The 19,634-nt window shown below is 42.1% G+C and overlaps 1 protein-coding gene across 3 annotated transcripts in view; it reads right to left on the reverse strand.

The window, feature by feature from the left end:
• The window catches only part of DHX40 (DEAH-box helicase 40), a 47,710-nt gene extending 28,602 nt beyond the window's left edge, over nucleotides 1-19,108 (reverse strand). For all 3 annotated transcript variants that reach the window (XR_010923200.1, XR_010923199.1, XM_067565759.1), the window contains exon 1: nucleotides 18,994-19,108. The gene's annotated coding sequence lies outside the window, so the exon portion shown is untranslated. The remainder of the gene's footprint in view (nucleotides 1-18,993) is intronic.
• Nucleotides 19,109-19,634: the final 526 nt, after the last annotated feature.

The raw sequence follows: 19,634 nt of genomic DNA on the forward strand, positions 1-19,634 counted from the left end.
TCACTCAAAGATGAAAAAATCAGTGATTCTCCCTGAACTATAGCCCTGTCACATACATAACCTAAAAATGAACTGTCCAAGAATTCCCTGGACTGGACATTTTGATGTGAACATCTCTGCAGTCTATTAAGTAGAATGTACTCTTCACATAGTGATGTTTTTGGCATCCCTTCATTCAACAGACACAAGAGGAACTTCAAAATCACTTTGGGAAACAACAATATGACCAATATTGCAACTTTTTTTCCAACAGACCTGAATGGGTGCTCAAGACTCTGGATTCCACAGCCTTGTGATTAAAGGATCACCTACCTCTTTTCCACCACTTCCCTCCCTTGCCTTTGCTTTGAAGAACTGCTAGGTGTATCTTAGTTAAGAAGACAGCTAATACGTGATCTGCTAGTCTAATATACAAATACATATGCCACCTATCACCATAGTGTGTGAGTACCTTAAAGTCATTAATTATTTCATCCTCATCACCCTTGTGAAATAGGTAGTTATAACCTACATTTTACTTATGGGGAACTGAGGCACATAGGGATTAAGTGATTTTCCCAAGGTCACAGAGAAAAACTTTGGCATAGTGGGGAACTGAACTGTGATTTCCTGAGTCTAGGGCCTTACTAACAAGTCACACCTGCATCTTAAGAGGAAGGTATAAGTAGTGCACTGTACTCTGGACAGATGGTATTGTCAGTGACTGACAATAATATTATGGACTGGGCTGATTCTTCCAATCAAATACATTTTAAAAATTCCTGACTCTCAGCAACATTTTTGTTCCTAATTTGTAATTTTCCATCATACGAACCGTGTAGCCAGGTAACAAAGCCCACCATCCTTTCCCTCTTTATTGCCATTATTTGCCATCAAGACCAATTCCCCAGGGTTGCCCTGCACACTTAATAGGTCTGTCTGAGCATCCAGCAACAAAAGGAGAGCACAAGGAAACCACACACACATCATGTTAATTACTTAGTTTCTTTCTGTGGCGCTGAAAACCCCCGACCCTACATCATTGCAGGTCTGTTATTCATGGGCCTTAAACTGTGTCTCTTCATGAATTTTAATGGGCAGTCCATTTTCTTTCCACTAATCCTGCATTACACAGGGAATCTTCACGCAGTGATTGCCCTCTTAGCGCTTTCTTCCCTTCAGCATCTTAGCTGTTGTCCATCAAGCTACTGTGTTTTGAGTTGTTGCCCTCCTCATACAGAGCTGGCCTTGACAGCTAGACAGCTGAAATTACAGTGCCTTACAGGGCTTTGTCACCGGCGACTCAAGGCTTTGTACATCTTTGTTAAAAGAAGCAGGCCTGTCCAGTAGGCACCCTCTGAATAGCAGCTCATTAATTTTGTCCATGATTTGCCAAAGAAACAGTTGTATCTCCTTGTTTCTTCTTTTCCTTGCGCATGATCCTTCACCATCCCTGGGGATAAGCGGCATAATGTTTGGTACAGTACATATTGGTGGATCTATAATCCTATAAATGTATGTTCGCGTTTCTTTTCCCATTGAAAGGGATCCACAGAAAAGATTTGGTCTTGTCAGAGGGGAATAAGCCCTTCAAGTAATCCCCCTTAGACTGTGCTTATGGAATTTTCCACATTATTATTATTACTATTATTATTTAATAAATGAGAAGTTCTGTATGCAAGCGAAGTATTACTGTTATTTGTACAGTAACATAGGGGTGTATGGTGCTCTACAGCCAACTGTTTTATATGATACATTCTTAGAGTTTAAAGCCAGAAGGATTATTTGGTCACCTAGTTGGACCTCCTGTATATCACAGACCAGATAATTTCACCAGTTATCCTGAATTGAGTCAATAACTTTTGTTTGACTAGAGAATATCTCCCCAAAAGGCATCTAGACTTGAATTGCAGACATCAAGAGATGGAGAATCCACAACTTCCCTGGGTAGTTTGTTCCCATGGTTAATCACCCATCTCTGCCCTGAAGCCCATCTCTACCAAAAGCCACTCTGCTAGGGAATTCAGACCAACACACCCTTGTTTCTTAAGATGCCAGTTTTATACATGATCAATGCTGAGATTTATAGTACAATGTTCAATTGATAGGACTTGTAGTGCTAGTTGTCTAAAGGTTAGAGCAAGGGAGACTACTAGGTTCCATTCCCAGCTCTGCCACTCACTGTATGGCCCTAGACAAATCAATCCACTGCTTTGTACCTCAGTTTTCCCATCTATAAAATTGATATAATATATATATATATATATATATATATGAGTGTTTTGAGCTTCATTATTATTTACCATTTGAATTACTGTACACTTAGGAGTCTTTGTCATGGACCAGGATTCCATTGTGCTAAGTTCTGTGCAAACACAGAACCAAAAGATGGTCTCTGCCCAAGCAGCTTACAATCTAAGTATTTAAAAAAATAGAGATAATAGTTGGATACAGAGAGATGGGGGAGTATAAGTAAACCATGAGATAATATTGGTCAGCATGATAGGCAAATCCCCAACAGCCTAACTGTGGTTCGGTTTTTTGTGATCACCATGGCAAAGGAGTTTTGAGGAGGGATTTGAAGGTGGATAATGAAGTAGCTTTGCGGGTATTTACTGAGGGTGCATCCCAAAAATAAAAGGTTAACTAATGTTTGTGAGGCACATTGAGATCCTCCAATGTAAGGGACTATATATAAGTCTGAAATATCGTCATATGCAAACAATTATTCTAAGCCACAGATCTTACTCCAGGAGAAGATTCTAGAAGAAGCAGAATTCCCAGTAGAACAAATATCTCAGTTGTAAACTGAGTAGATGTTTACACTTCCCTGAGAAACAAAACTTGGTGTTATCAGAAAAACTTTGTACCTATCCTTTAGCTTAGAAGAACATAAAGAGGGTATAGGCAGATCTATTCTCTTCCACTCAATATGAATGGGATTTAGCAGGACAGTTCCCATTAGCTCAGAACATAACCATGAAATATTTAATACATTTTGTGGAATGTGGACTAGAAAATTAAGTGTGGAACTGTAAATGTCCCTGCCCAAAGCCTTTATGTTAAGCAGCAAGTTTATGATGTTTCCCCAGCTCCCACGTAAGCTAAAGATTTTTTTAATGGAACCTGTTATTATAACTGCATTTAGTTAATGTGCTGCCTTTGTTTAGAGAGGAGCTGCCTTCCACTTATTCTTAGGAGCTTTTATGGTCTTTCAGTATGGCTAAGCTTCTGACCATATTAAAACACATTATTCACTCAGCTCCAGCTCTCTAGCTTAGCCGCAGATTTCATTATTCCCACTCTAAGGACCATATGTCACATTGTGTTTGGTCTGTATTGCATCCACTCTCACATGACACTCTGTGCCTATCTGGCTCTCAAGTGTACGGGAGGTAGGGGGTGCTTTTCATGTCACTGGCTCGAGCCCTTAGATTGTAGGCTCGTTCAGGTAAGGCTCCTGGTATGTGGCACAAGGGAGCTATTGTACAGCTCCATGTACACGTATCCCATAAGAAAAATGAATGATTATTTCCTTATCAATTGTCACGGTCTTGGGGATTTGCATCATGCATGTTTTGCAATGGCTTCCTAGGGAGATAAGGAGTTGAGGCTCGATCCTCAGTACTTTGGAATTTTGTACAATGTAGGCCCGTACTTGAAGAACATTTCCCCCCTTTTAATATCTGGCTATTTTATTTTTTTTAAATAGTCCAGTTATTCTTGTAGGAAGGATCTTGATCCACCAGTGGGGTGCTTCTTTTTTGCCCTAGAGATGAAGCTACCGATTGGATGAACATTAGCCACTTGTTTGAGTGGTGGCTCTTTGGGGTTCCCCTATGCATGTCCAGATTTGCCTAGTTAAACAGCCATCTTGAAATCTCTGCCTCTAGAGACTGATCACCTCAGTAAGGGCAGCAGGGCCGGTGTCCCTTATTCTCGCAGGCAGCCTAAAGTAATTGGGCAACAAAATTACAGCAGCCTTCACTGGAGAGTGATCTAGTAGAGACAATTACACCGGTGGTAAAGTGCATTAAGGTAATTGATCACGTGCAGTTTAATTATACTATTCCATATTGCAGAATCTGATCTGATTATTAATAATGAGTCTTTTTAAAATTGCATTGCGTTTTCCCAGTTTGGTGGTTGCTGCATGTATTTAATTTCCTGTTGGATTCTTAGATACTTACATTCTCTTTCATAGTTTACTACTGGCTGACCTTCTGTCTCTTGACATCCCAGTCTGGAGTTAGAAGGGCATGTTCTGGTTCACTTGTACTGTGAACAATATTTTTTAACTGTTCTGACAAAAGCACATTTTTGCAGTAGGCACAAGATATTTCTTTGGCTTTCCAAAGTTGTGAGTGATAAACGAATGTTATTCAAGAGGCTCATGTCTTTATTTAGACCAAAGTAGCCCAGGCATTGCATTTGATCTGACAGAGACCCACAATGCAGGTTGTGATGAGCCAAATTTTTAGAACTGAGATGAAGGCCACAGGTCCCATAAGGGATCAAGATGGAAACTACAGGTCCTAGCATCCAGTGCTCCAAAGCCCCAATTCAGCAAAGCATTTAAACACACTGGTGAATCAGGGGCCAATGGCTGAACTTCCATATTCAAATGACAGTGATTATAGTTTGCTCTATTTGACACAAACTGGGGACCCAATCCTGAAAGGTGCTGATTAAGTTAAAAGTTTGGGCATGCCTGTGTGTTTGAATAACCTGATATGACTCAGGTCTTTCACCACCAACATAAGCGTACTTCAGATAACATTAGCTTTTGTTAGAATGATTTCTGTGTCAATTCAAGTTGGATAAAAACTAAGTAGCCTGTTCTGTGTTTGGCACAAAGCACCTTGAACCCAATGACACAGGGTTAAAGTTATCCCTTGCTACAGAGCTATTGATTAACAATAACCATGACTGTGAGAAATCAAACAATATGCACCTAGTTCTGAGATATAATAGTCATGAGGGCCATATAAGAGCCTATAGGGCCCTGCAGAAGGTACACAGCACCTGTCACAGTGAGGTCTTTGGTGTGACCCTTGGTTTCCCAGCAAACTGCAAACACAGCCCTCATTTAGACAAAGATCAAATGCCCCTCTCTTTGAAATGCATGGGCTCAAACTGTATTTTCTCCCAACTATGACAAAGCTATTTACTGTAAGAAATTCTCATTCACGTTCCTCCTCCTCTGGTATAGCAGCTATCCTCCTGGACTTGGCATTTGGATTCTTTCTATCTTTGCCTAATGATATCACTCAATATGGGCTTTAAATATCTTTGTTATGGAGACAACATGGAGATGAATTGCTTTGTTGACAATTGTCTGAAATTCCCCCCCCCCCCTTCTCTGCACTTCGAGATGTTTAATTGAGATGCAGTAGTGGATATACTCCAGTAAATTGATTCATAATGTCTTAAAAATGAAATTATTGATTGCTGGTATTCCATCCCTCTTGGAGTGGCACTTTTCCTTTTGTTCAGTACAGGTTGTGCAGAGTATTTTAAATCACTAGCCCACACATTGGGGATTCAATAGCATTCTGTTTTATATTCTGTTCAAAAGTATTAGAAAAAAATTATCACCACTTTTTCTTTTCTTCAGCTACCACTGGTCTGTGTACAATTCATGGGATTTTTAAGTAAGCTTTTTGCAGCAGAGCCCTCCTTTCTTCATTTCTCACAGTGATTACTATAATTACTTTCTGGTCTCTCCTTCCAACGTATACTTTCGTCACAATACTAAGTCAAAATACAGCTTCTTGTGTCCTGGTCTGACCATAGAGAAAGGTATCTCATTTCGACTTTCCATTTGGATTGGAATTTATTGTAAAAGTAAGTTTAAAGTGAAGTCCTCCAAACAGAAAGAGCACAGACAAGAGCAGTGCTAATGCCCCTCCATTGTGCTCTGCCGAGGAACCAAAACCCTGAGCTAAAAAGTCCACAGATAACTATTCAGAGGGGAGTTCAGTTTCCAGGGCCCTTTGCCAATACTACCATGTCCTTGTCACTTGCAACCATTGTTTTTGTGATGCAGATGTTTGTCCATTAGGCAATGAAGAGTGATCCATAAGTGAGTGACTTCATATCTAAGTACTTAGATTGTAAGCTCCTCGAGGCAGGGACTTGTTCATTGTTCTGCATTTGTGAAGTGCCTAGCACACTGGAATCTCTGGTGTATGCCTGGGGCCCCTAGGTGTTACTGCAGTATAAATAATAACAATTAGCAACCCCTTGAGCCATCTAGTCCTATCCCCCTACAGACAAACTTACTGTATCTTAAAGATCCTAGCTCATTTAGAACCAAACTTAGTTACTTTTGTTTAACTGCTGTGTAGCTGTTCGGGCAGCTACTTTTATCTTTCCATCACAGTTCACAATACAAGTCCATCCACCACATTTATTACACACGAGTACTATTTTGCTGATTACTTTTTGGACAGTGTTAGCACTTACAGGCTCCCATCAGATATCAGGGCCCCATTGTACTGGGCACAATACAAACACACATAGATGATAATTAAAAAGGGACAGTCCCCTCTCCTCCAGGAATGTGCATGCCTCCTTTGTTTCTGAAAATACTGCCCTGTGACTACCAGGATTTCCTCTTTCTTAATTAGGCTGAGAAGCACAGTAGCCAGTGGTGGGAAAGTCCTACTAGGTTCTCACTTCCACCAATATAAATCAGGAGTCCCTCCGTTGACTCCAAGTGATGGTGCTCAGCTCTTTACAGAATCAAGGCCTTGTTATTGATAATCTTCTTTGTTTCTATAACTATCTGGGCACTGCAGATCATATTGTCTAGGATGTTTTGTACTCAGTGATGAAATACGAGAGAGTAGTGAGCTATACAACTTGCATATGTCAGCAAGATGATCCTAGTAACTTGAGCAAAAACCTCTGGGTTTCAATCAACAGCTGTATGACAGGTATCTAACCTGTGATGCTGAGAGTTTATAACCAGACAGTCGGTATCTTTATTTACAAACAGATGTGACTCTCACTTATATTTAAAATACAGATAATTGAAGCCCGAGTACTACATTAATTTTATCTGTTGTTTTCTACAATGACCCTTTAAATTTATAATGCAGACTCCTATACAATTTAGCTATTGACACTTTTAATTAATGTGTTTTTCACATCTCTCTCTGACCTACCAAGGAATTGTTTGCAGCAATCTGAAATGCTTTAGGTGTAGCAGCATGTGGGGAAGGGTGGTGGTGGAAGGGAAGTTGGATAGTTGAGGGGACTGTTGATAACAAGATACAGAACCTTTTGTTTCTCAGTCACTGGTGTGATGATTCGGGGTCTAGTTGGTGAGAATGACTGTTGTTAGCATCTCACAGCTGTTCAATAGCAGATGTGAAATGAGTAGAGATTTTGGGGAGGGAGGAATGGTGAAAGGATGCCAGTTACATTTCCACTGGATAAGTGTCCTCATCACTAAAATCACCATCATAATTGACACCTTCATTGGCACGCTCAGGAAAAAGGCCAAGGAATTAACTGCCCTCTCTCCACTAGACCTAGTTCCTCCAGGTCACAACAGTAGATTGATGCTGGAGGTGTGTCATGGGAGAATCTTGCACTGCAGCTGCCTGCGCTGTATCATTTGTGTGAATCAAGTGAGAAACCTGTCACTTTTTTACTTTTCACTTGCAAACAGAGTTGAGTAGTTTACAAACCTGTATAGCAGGAGCCAAGGAGTCTGCATATATTATGATGAGAGATTGGGAAAGTGCAGGACTTTCTCCCCCATATTATGATTCTGCCGCTGCTCCAAGCTGATTTCACTCTGGTTTCTGGCTCAGATCCTTTCAAGTCCATTACACATTAACCTAAATGGTTCCCTTATAATTGGAGCTTGCATGCAGACTCCTTGGCTCCTACAAAAAGCCTCATCGAAAGACCTGCTGGAAGGATTACACTGCATCTCACATAGCTCTGTATCTGGTCTGTGAAGAGACTAGAGAAGGAACCAAGCTGCAAAGATCCCAGTTTCCCTCAATTCAGAGTCATTGGAGCTGGGGTTTGATTCAGATTTTATGGCCCTTTCTACACTACCATTTTTTTTTACTGAGCTTATAGCCATTTAGATTAATAGATGTAAAGGCTATAAGGAGACAAAGTGGGTGAGGTAATATTTTTTTATTAGACCAACTTTTGTCAGTGGAAAGGACAAGCTTTTGAGCTTCCACCAACAGAAGTTGGCCCAATAAAAGATATTACCTCACCCCCATAATCATGATGGTCTCTTCTGACCTTAAAGTCTATGAGTCTATGGAGAAGTTGGTAGTTCTCCAGTTCACCTTCCTGGCATGCGTTGGCAATAGCATTTGGAAGATGACTGGCCTAAATATAATGGAAAGAATGTTTTAAAAGATACTTCCTAATACTGAGATCTGCATACAAAAAACACAGTTATTTCTTTAAGAGACTTCACACTCATATCTCTGCCCCCCTGCCACCACTTTCATCATTACGAGAACATTTCCCCTTCATAATCCCACCGATTACTCACATCAATGGCCATATCTATTGTTTGCCATCTGTCACTGTTACACTGTAATGGCAGGCAGTGGAGGAAGACCCTTCATAGGTTTAACTTCTCCAACAGGCTTCTAGTTAGGTGATATTGATGTAAAGTATCCATTTAACCCTTTTTCTCTAAAATAAATATCTATTGAAACCCACTAGTGAGGGTTTCCGAGATCTGGATATTTCTGCTACAGTGAAAGAGCTAAAGTTAATATTGTATTCTCGTAGTTAGCTTGCAGAGTTAAACACTCTGCTGAGATAAGTAGAGGGGGCAATTCATGCCTCTCAGAGCTGTTGTTTCAGGCTGTTTGCAAACTCAGTGAGATAGTGCTACCAATAATAAATGTCAGCAGTGCCTGTGGGCTATGCCAGCAGCTTTTTGGCTGATGGCTTTCTAAAAACAAACAAAACAAGTAAAATACCTTTCATTCCAATCTGGAAAGGCATAATTACACGTTCACACCCACTAAACGTCTAGAAATGCTTGATGATGGAAAACAATCAGACACAATCATTCAATTCCCCTACCTCATCTACGTACTTTTCCGGTTACTCTTGACAATCAGAGCTCTTTCAAAAGTGCCCTCTCCCGCTTCTCTCAGCGCTGGGACCAGTCTGGTCAAAGTCCATTCCTGCCTCATTAGCAGCCTGAAAACAATGGAGAGATTCCCATCGACTTCAATGCAATTTGGATCAAGACCTGGGGGCTTAATGCTGCAATCAATGGGAGATTTACCATTAATACAGTTGGGAGCAGGAGAGGGCCTATGACATTGATCTTGAGATGACATAAATCTGATGTACTAAAGATAAAGCCAGATCCTTCTTTATGAGTAAAGGTTGAAGGATGGGCCCCTAATTACGTTCCTGAATGCAGTTCAGATCTTAGATGCAGCAATACGATCAGAGACAGGGTGTTAGAATGAGAGAAGCCTAAGGAAGGAGAGGCCTGCATGCAGTATTTCACTCCCAATGCATAATACATAATTACAAGCACAAAACCAGTGGGCCTGACTCTGATCCTACTTACACTGGTGTAAAAGCAGTGTAACTCCATCAACTTAAATGGAATTGCTCCTGATTTACACCAGTATAAGTGAGATCAGAATCAAGCCTACTATCTGATCCATGATCGCCTAATGTATTTTGTCTGTTGCAAACACAATGGGTCCAAAACTCTTCTCTCTTACTTAGATGTAAATCAGGAGTAACTCAGTCTAAGTCAATAGAGTTATACATGGTGTAAGTGAAAGGAGAATCAGGCTCAATGGGTCAATTTTTGCTGACAGTTACACCAGCATAAATCCACACTAACTCCTGTGAAGCCAAATAAGTTACTCTGCCTTTGCACCCATATGATAATAGAGCATAATTTAACCCAGTCTTTTTATTTGCAGTTAATTATTTTCATATATTGATGTACAGCATGATTTCATTTCTTGGGACCCAGCAATTTGGCTGCTAGCATCCATCATGTCAGGATATGCACTGTTAATTTGACAGGGAAAATGCTTGTGGCATTTTAGAGTTTAGAGAAGCTGCTCTAATAGAGAAAAGGAATTCCAGGTAGATTTTAGTCATTGCTTTAAAGCAGTTCCAGAGGGGTAGCCGTGTTAGTCTGTATACAGCAAAACAACGAGAGTCCAGTAGCACTTCAAAGACTAACAAATGTAATTTCTGCAGGCATAAGCTTTCGTGGGCTGCAACCCACTTCGTCAGATGCAAGAAACAGAAATCAGATAGGGGGTATATATATACCAAAGGTAAGGGACAACAATGGGGAGGGTAGGTATTAGCAATTGATCAGTTGCTAATCAATTGATTATGAGTAAAGTTGATTAGATCAATAATCAGTTAGAGTAGATGAGGCCTATTCACAACCATTGATTAGAAGGTGAGAATGTGTGAACAGTGACAATCACTTCTTGTAATGAGAGAACCATTCCAAGTCCCTGTTCAGACCCCGTCTGATTGTGTCAAGTTTGCATATGAGTTCCAGCTCTGCAGTTTCTCACTGAAGTCTGTTTTTGACTTTTTTTTGTAGAAGTATGGCAGCTTTCAAGTTAGCTACAGAGTGTCCTGGGAGATTGAAGTGCTCTCCGACTGGTTTATGGATGTTACCATTTTTTATGTCTGATTTGTGTCCATTTATTCTTTTGCATAGTGACAGTCTGGTTTGGCCAATGTACATGGCAGAGGGGCATTGCTGTGTCTCTGGAAACAATGGACCCAATTCTCTGTTGGTTGAAAATTGAGGGAACAATCCTGAATTCAGAGCAGCTTTCCCAAAGAATCTATCCCATCATGTTTTAGGATTAACCCATTTGCCAGCCACCCACACACAGTGTATTAGCTCTTATTTTGGACTAAGTTACCAAGCTCAAAGCACACTGAACTTAAACAGATAATCAATGTACTATTGAGAGTCTAGCCCGTTCAGTAGGCAATGTGCGATATGCTATGGTATGCCTTTTAATGGGCAGTCCCTTCACCTGCAGACACACTTTAGCGAGTCCCACTATACAAGACCCATTTTCACTCCTGGGTACAAGGTCTAGAATGCAATGTGCTCGTTCCTCTCTATGCATGTTCCATCATTAAGCCCTCTACCACTGTATTGTCTAAAGTCAGTCTGCCATGATGGTTGCATGGCTGAGGTATCAAGCCTCAACACATGACTTAAAACATACTCTCAACATTCTGGAAACCCAGGAGGGTTTTGTTTTATAAATAGATATTTTTACATGCCGAGTCCAACACACACACAATAAATAAATACATCAAATCAAATCCTGCTGGGGGAGCAAGGAAAATCCCCCAAGCAGAACGACCCTGAGCATCTATTGCAATCATTACAAATGTCACATAGTAAGACAGCAGCCCCAGGAGCATGAGGATTGCTGTGCCAAGGCTCCGACATAGCTCCGTGTACCTTAGAGTTAATCTGTGAAACAGATGTTTCTTTAGGCACATTTCTTGCTACATTGTAAAACCCAACGCTCTGGGGGGTATATTTTTCAAAAGCAGTATGTGGGTGACACACACACACACACAGATCTCATTAACGAAGGGTGGGATCTGTACCCAGGCCTTCACAGCACCGTTCTGAATCGTTAACCCTTCCAACTTTTAAAACTCCATTCACTACTAATTCTTCTTGTGTCCTTATTCACAGCCATTTTAACCCTCCTTATTCAGGCCCAGGGCAATACCTTTTAATAATGAATGAACTGAACCTTAATTTGCGAGGATGCATGAAGATGGCTAACCAAGAATTGCTTATTTATATTAAGCATTTAAGGATCAGTGCAGCACTTAAGCACTAGCTTAACTTTAAGCACGAGTCATTCCAACTTAAAGTTAAGCATTTGCTTGGGTGCTCTACTTATATCAGGGCCCTGGTGCTCGGCACCTTCTAGTATTGAGTCCTTGTTCAGCACTCATCACTCCTGACTCTAAGCACAGAATCCTAACTTAAATAGTAATAAAAACACTGAGGACTTGATTCTTGACTCACTTCACTTTTGTGCTGGTTCAACTCCACTGACGTTAGGGGAGCCACTCCTGATTTAGAAGCCACTGATTTAGAGCCACTTCTGATCCAGAAGCTGGATATGAGTCAGCAGTGTGCCCTGGTTGCCAAGAAGGCTAATAGCATATTGGGCTGCATTAGTAGGAGCATTGCCAGCAGATCGCGGGAAGTGATCATTCCCCTCTATTCGGCACTGGTGAGGCCGCATTTGGAGTATTGTGTCCAGTTTTGGGCCCCCCACTACAAAAAGGATGTGGACAAGTTGGAGAGAGTCCAGCGGAGGGCAACAAAAATGATTAGGGGGCTGGAGCACAAGACTTATGAGGAGAGGCTGAGGGAACTAGGCTTGTTTAGTCTGCAGAAGAGAAGAATGAGGGGAGATTTGATAGCAGTCTTTAACTACCTGAAAGGGGGTTCCAGGGAGGATGGAGCTAGGCTGTTCTCGGTGGTGGCAGATGACAGAACAAGGAGCAATGGTCTCAAATTGCAGTGGAGGAGATCTAGGTTGGACATGAGGAAAAAGTTTTTCACTAGGAGGGTGGTGAAGCACTGGAATGGGTTACCTAGGGAGGTGGTGGAATCTCCATCTTTAGAGGTTTTTAAGCTGTGGCTTGACAAAACCCTCGCTTGGATTATTTAGCTGAGGTTAGTCCTGCTCTGAGCAGGGGGTTGGACTAGATACCTCCTGAGGTCCCTTCCAACTCTATGATTCTATCAGTGTAAATAAGATCAGAATCAGGACCTGAATTTGGAGGTTGGGATTGAGCCCCTGATCTGAAGAAGCTTCTGTGGGGGAGAACCGAGACTGTGGAATGAACTCCTTGGGAAACTGAGCGCCTTACAAACCTCATCACCTCTTTCCACTCCAATCGCAAAAACACATTTTTTTAAATCTTGCCTATCATAATATGAACACATAGCAAGCAACAGGTATATTTATTTAATAAAGTTTAAAAAAAAAAACCCTACCAAAACATATCACTCCACTGCACACACGTCGCCTTCTGGGGATAAGGAGAACAAACATAGGCCACATGTATAGTCACGTTGCTTAATGCACTGCTGGAAGGCGCTCAGATACAACAGAGATAAGCACATTAGGAAAAAGCGATGTAGAATAGAAAGAAGCCCCCCCCACTCTCAGTTTTAAACTCTCTTCCATACTCCAGGAGGCCCCCTACTCCCCACGCACAGGATTGCACATTTTTAGCCAATCTGGTGCTTTCAAGCCTTAAAAATGCCATTGCACTCTGAAAAGTGGCTTGCTCAGTTTCCAAGTAAAAACACTAGGCCTGATTCTGATTTCATTTGCATGGGGGTAACTCCTTGGACTTCAGGGGAGTTGCAATTTTACACTGTGCTAAGAAAGAGAAGAATCCTCTCCAGTTGCTTTGCTTGTTTTGTTTTTAAATAACCAGCCCTTCAAACTCAACCTGGGATCTGAAAGTGACGCTGGCTTGCACGTCACTAACAAGAATGAGATTCTGCCTAGTTGGGATATTCAGGTGTCACTGAGGCCACAGTTAGATCCAGCAATAAGAATTGAGGCCCAGATCCTCAAAGCACGTAGGTGCCTAACTCCAAATGAATATTTAAACTGGCTTAACCAGCAGCATCTGGATTGTATTGGCCTTTGGCTAGTACAGACCTAAGGAGATAATTGCAATTGCAGTTTGTTAGCAACTGAAGCATTATCCTGGTAGGTTAAATTTTAGTCTGTAGCACTTTAAACAATGAAGTGCTTTCTTCCCACTCACTGACACTGAAGAAGGATCATCATCATCAGAAGCAAGGAAAAGGGCCTGGAAAACAGGTCACCTCGCTCCAAGCCACAGTTAGACAATGAAGAGAGGTAAATCAACAGAGCAAGTTGCAACCATCATTCTAGGAAAATTAGCACTTACAGTCAGCGTGTGTCCTTCTCTTTAAGGTCTATTTGCTGCAGAGAGCTTCCGGAGGTCTGTCATTAGGGCGCTATTTGTGTCAGTGGAAAAAGAGACGGTCTATGGACTTAGATCTTGGGTGTACACAGTGATGTCCATTAAACCTAACATTTGTGTTTATTAAAGAACTTTTTGCAAGAGTCAGGCTGTCACCAGCCTCTGCACCAAAGACCTCTCCAGCCATGGGATTCCAGTCCTCAATTGACTCAGTTTAGTTTCTTCAAAACCAAATTGTTCAACATAAGTTGAACATGTCCCTCATGCCCTTCCCCTCTAACCTTGGTCCTCTGCAGAACTAGCTACTACACTTGTTAATGATTCAAACTAGCACAGCCTCCATGACTGACTTACTGATTTTCCCTAAATGAATTCCTTCTGTCTAGAAATGTGATTTCCTCTATCTAATGTGAATTGATCTTTTCACCAAATCTTATTTGACAGCCCTACAATTTACTGTGCAATTAACATTTCTTGAATAAAAACAGTTTGTGATGCAGACACTAATTCCAGGAGTGAACTTTAGATTTCCATATTTGCGCTGACATTTCCTTGCCAAACAAAAGAAGATCCTCAAGGCAGCCTAGCATCTTTCCTTTTAATGTCACAAACAGCAAAACAAATGCAGAAAATGGAGCTTTTTCCCCAAGAACAAGAATAATGGAACAATTCATTTGATCTAGATAAAAGTTGTTGGGGTTTTTTTTAATAAAAATATTAAACTCTATATAACACTGAGATGCCAGTGTAAGACTGCAGATAAGTGGAACTTTTCATGGAAGCAAAGCCAAAAAAGAAAACCCCAAAAAACCAACCCAACAAAAAACAAAGCAGCACGCTTTGTGTAGTATAATGAAATGAAATGCTTTATACTGAAAATCTTCCATTACTAAAGGAGCTAGTAAATGGTTAAAGAAGAAGATCAAACATAGCACACTGGACTGTGACTCAGGGGACCTGAATTCTGTTCCTGGTCCTGCCACTGACTTGCTGCATGACCTTGGTCTAGCCCCTTCACCTCTCTATAGCACTGTTTCCCCTCCCAGCCTTTGTCAGTCTTGTCTATTTAGACTGCAGTCTCTGGGGGGCAGGGACTGTCTCTCACTATGTGTTATAACACAGCATTGATCTCAGTTGGGGTTTCAAGGTGCTATCCTAATACAAATAATAATAATAAATTCCATCAGTATCAATGGAGTCATACCTGTTTAGGCCTGCAGTGTAAACTGCAACGTACTCATGGGACCGTATGCTGGTGGTGATCTGCACCTGCATCTCTCATTGACATCAGCCGCAATTGTATGTGTGGTCTGAGAGTGACAGAAGCTCCTAATTCAATGCAACAGCCTTTGTGCTCTTTCCTCACTTTGAAACAGTTCCCTCCCCCCATCCAATTAAGAGTATCTAAATGACTTTCTGAACCTGGACAATTTCCTTAATTATACCACACACTACAGTTTAATCAAGAAATCAATCTTTATACCACAGCAAACCTGAAGGTGCTGAGCATCCATCTAACGAGCTCGCAGAACATGATTCACTCTTTGTTTTAAGGATGTTTGTGTTCTGGGTCTCTTTGGCTATGTCTACACTGCATTGTAATCCTAGGTCTGTGGGACCTGGGCTTGTGGACTCAATGTTTCCAAGCCCATGCTAAGCATACACACTGCATTGGAAGCCTGGTCCTACAATGCTGGACCCAGTTCTCACAGCCATGCTTACATGCTATGCTGCACTACGCAGACTTTCTGACTCAGGTCTGCTGCTTGAGCTGTGTCCACACTGCAAAATGACAGGGCTTGGATCTGAATCTCAGTGGGGCTTGGGCTCTGACCCACCCCCCTCACAGGGTCCTAGGACCTAGATCATGAGTGCTTGCTGACAAGGTCCAAGCATAATTTTTTCAGGCCCAGTACAAACTTGTAACACAGGCCCCCTCCCACACACATATCCATGGGGGTTGCAGCCTGGGCTGAGCCACCCAGGGCCTCTGGGTTCCGGTAAAGTGTACCTTTCCACACACCCCCCACGTGTGGGCCTTGCTTGCTGATCTGAGGCAGACCGATTTGTGTGGACAGGAGGAGGGTTTGGGTTCAAACCTGAGTCAGAGCCCAGGCTTAGTGTGCAATGTAGACATACCCTCTGGGGCACAGGGCTCTATTCCCAGCACCATTACAAACATGCTGTGTGGCTTTAGCCAAATCACTTCACCTCTCTGTGCTTCAGTTTCCACATCTGTTGAACATGGTCAATGATTTATAGCTGTTAAGGTCAGAAGGGACCATTATGATCAGCTAGTCCAACCTCCTGCATAACACACAGGCCATAGGACAGGGATGGGCAAACGTTTTGGCCCGTGGACCACATCTGCATATAGAAATTGTATGGCAGGCCATACAGAGGGGCGGGGCTGTGCGGTGGGAATGGCCGCCGCGTGGCGCTACTTGGGGCCGGGAGCAGCTCCAGTCAGGGGACCGCGAGGGGCGAGGGAAGGGGCAGGGCTGGGAGTGGCCACTGCCATGCCGCAACCACCGGTTGAGCTGGAGGGCCGGATTAAAAGCTCGGATGGGCCAAAGTTTGCCCACCCCTGCGGTAGGACTTCCCTGAATTAATTCCTGCTCCAAGTCCGAGAGCTCTGGTTAAACTGCTAGAGTCTATGTCTTTTAGAAAAGCAGCCAACCTTGATTTAAGGATTTCTCGTGATAGAGAATACACCGTAAGCCTTGGTAAGTTGTTTTAATGGTTAACTACCCTTGCTGTCAAAAATGTGTATCTTATTTTTACTTTGAATTTGTCTAGCTTCAACATTTAGCCCTGCACCATGTTATACCTTTGTCTGCTAGACTGAAGAGCCTCTGTTAACAGATTTCTATTCCCCACATAGTTACTTATAGACTGATTAAGTCACCCCATAACATTCTCTTTGATAAACTAAAGCAATGTAGCACCTTGCGTCTATCACTATAAGGAACATTTTCCAATCCTTTAATCATTCTAATAGCTCTTCTCTGCACCCTCTCCAATTTTGATACTTAATCACCTCCGGAAAGCAGATGGAGATCTATAAATTAAAAGGTAAATACAAAATAAGAATTGACTATTGTTATTGTTCCCATCCCTTTGTTTAAAGTGAAATCCATGCTGGTGAGAGAGAATGGACTGACAGACCTGATGACTGGGGACCTCTACACAGAGTATAACATGAATAGGAGCAGTTCAAACTTCCCAATACACCATCCTATCAACGTGCCTCAGGACCACCCACAGGGAAGAAAGGGGAATCCAGTCTGCATGTCTGTTGAGACTGCCAACAAAGGTGGCAGTTGTAGTGATAGTCTAGATGACATGTTCACCAGGGATTTCGCTATCTTAAACCAGAAGCTCATGTCAGATAGGCTATCAAACAGCCTTCAAACGGTAACAATTTGTAGTTATTAGTAACTTGGCGTAGATCCAATTGGTGATCCAGAAGTGAAAGGCTGTGTAACTCACTACCAATCCAACCAGACAATGCACTAAAGTGAACTGGTTTTATTAAGGTGTTGTAGGTTACTCACAAACACATCATGAAGCCTCCTTCTCGATACACTTAACTCACAGATTCCCAGTACAAAAGGCTTTGCCTGATTTTGAGACTCAAGTTCTTTCTCTTTCATTAGTCACATACAGAATTGGTTAAAAGATCCAGCAACGTCCATTGCATCACTGCTTTTTCAGGATTATCCAATTCCTTTAACTCAGCAGTCCTGCCATTCCACCCCCACACACCTCAGTCCAGCTCATCTCCTGTTTTGGCCCCCTTGCGTTTTTCTGTTTTTATACAGAATAGAAGAAATAACTGACACAGAAAAGGTTGCACGTTCTACATTTTCTCAGCATCTGACTCCTATTTATTTCCAAAGACTGTTCCCTGCTCTGGCAGCCCCTTTAGCTGGAAAAATTAGTATCCAACAAGATAACATCATTGGGTTAGGGCCCAGAGGCAGGTCACAACCAGACATTATGAAGGGGAGAGAGACACATTTACCAGGAAGCAAACATCTGCACAGAGCAACAGAGAGATTTATCGAGTGGTGGTTATTGTGCTTGCTTATATGTATGTGAAGGCAACTCCAACAACAACAACCATATACATTAAAAACCACAAGTTCAAAAATGTACAGATTTCACGCTAGAACCAGATCCAGAATGCCAGTAATCAAAGGAATTTGGGAACAATACAAAACAGAGCTAAGCCAAATTGGAGATCTCTGCAAAATGTTGCTAGTTCTTTGCTATTTCACCAGAGTTTGGGTTACAGGGTTTCATTCCTTACTGTTTGTAAGGCGTTTTCAGACCCTGGATTGGAAGTTTCTATTAAAGAGCAAAATATTATTACCAGTACTTCTGTGTAAATCAGAGTCATGCCTTTGCTTAATCCCATCAACACCCCTCATCTCCCCAAAGTAGCTTCAAGGTGGAATTCATTATGCCTTCTCTCCCTTCAGTACAGAAAAAACTCTGTACCCTCTTCCTATGTAACCTACCATGACTGTCATTCCCATTGCTCCAGAACCTGTTGCCCTCTTCTCCTCTTGTTCCTTAGATTTTGCTTTGAGCATTCAATGTGTTTCACCCACGTTGTGTTTAGCAACATGCGCCTGCTTTCATGTTAAAAAATTCGCTGCAAAGACTGCATTGTGAGCTATCTGTGCAAGAAGGGCTGGCTCAGGGCACATCTTACGATTTGGCTAAGAATTTAACATGGGAAAGGCTGGAAAATGAATTCTGATCGATATCAATAGAACATATGTGGATTCCAAACAGCGAGTGAACCACATCCCCAAGAGGTTAAATGAGTTGCATCCACAGTGCCAATCAATGATTCGCTGTCAATTCAACTGTTGCCCTGTTCCCTTCAGACTACAGAGGTTCGTTGATAAGCCCCACCACACTCTTTTACACTGGCATGGCAGAGACATTTTCATGCTGGGAAATGGTTTGTCTCACCTTTTGCTGTCTGCAAGTGGGGGATGCTCCTTGCGCCAATCATATTGCGCCATCATCCGCCCAACTAGACTTGTTTGGGTTTAAAGATCGACATGCATCCACTCCTCTCGAATCCTGACGACAGCACTGTTCCTGTGTTATGCAATGGTCATGAGACAAAGGACATCTCAGAGAAGACAATCGGTATCGTGGTTTGTGAATCACATGTTCTGATTTCCCCACAGAGCCTGCCTCCTAGAGCAGAGGTAACCTTGCTGGTCCTTCCATGAGAAGACGGGATCAGGCCACATGACTCACTATAGAAGGAGACATTTCCCCACTTTAGTGTCTAGAGTTACAGCAAGTTCTGCATCTGGTGTGTTTGCATGAGCTGTATGAGAACTTGGTAAAGTGGTAAGGGATGTGGGCAGGAATTCACACCAGAAGAAGGGTGTGTGGTCTTGCAGTTAGTGCAGCAGATGATGCTGCCTGAGTTCTAGCTCTGCCACTGACTTGCTGTGGAAACTTGAGCAAGACATTCAATTTCTATTTTAATTCCTCTTTCGGTGAAATGGGGATCATGCTTATCTACCGCACGGGGGTGCCATGAGCCTTTGTTCGGAGGGCACCTCGGGATCCTTACACATAAGGCATTGGTGAAG

This window comes from Emydura macquarii, unplaced genomic scaffold (genome assembly GCF_026122565.2).
Source record: "Emydura macquarii macquarii isolate MOO-44397 ecotype Brisbane River unplaced genomic scaffold, CSIRO-AGI_Emac_v2 contig_2699, whole genome shotgun sequence".
Lineage (NCBI taxonomy): Eukaryota > Metazoa > Chordata > Testudines > Chelidae > Emydura > Emydura macquarii.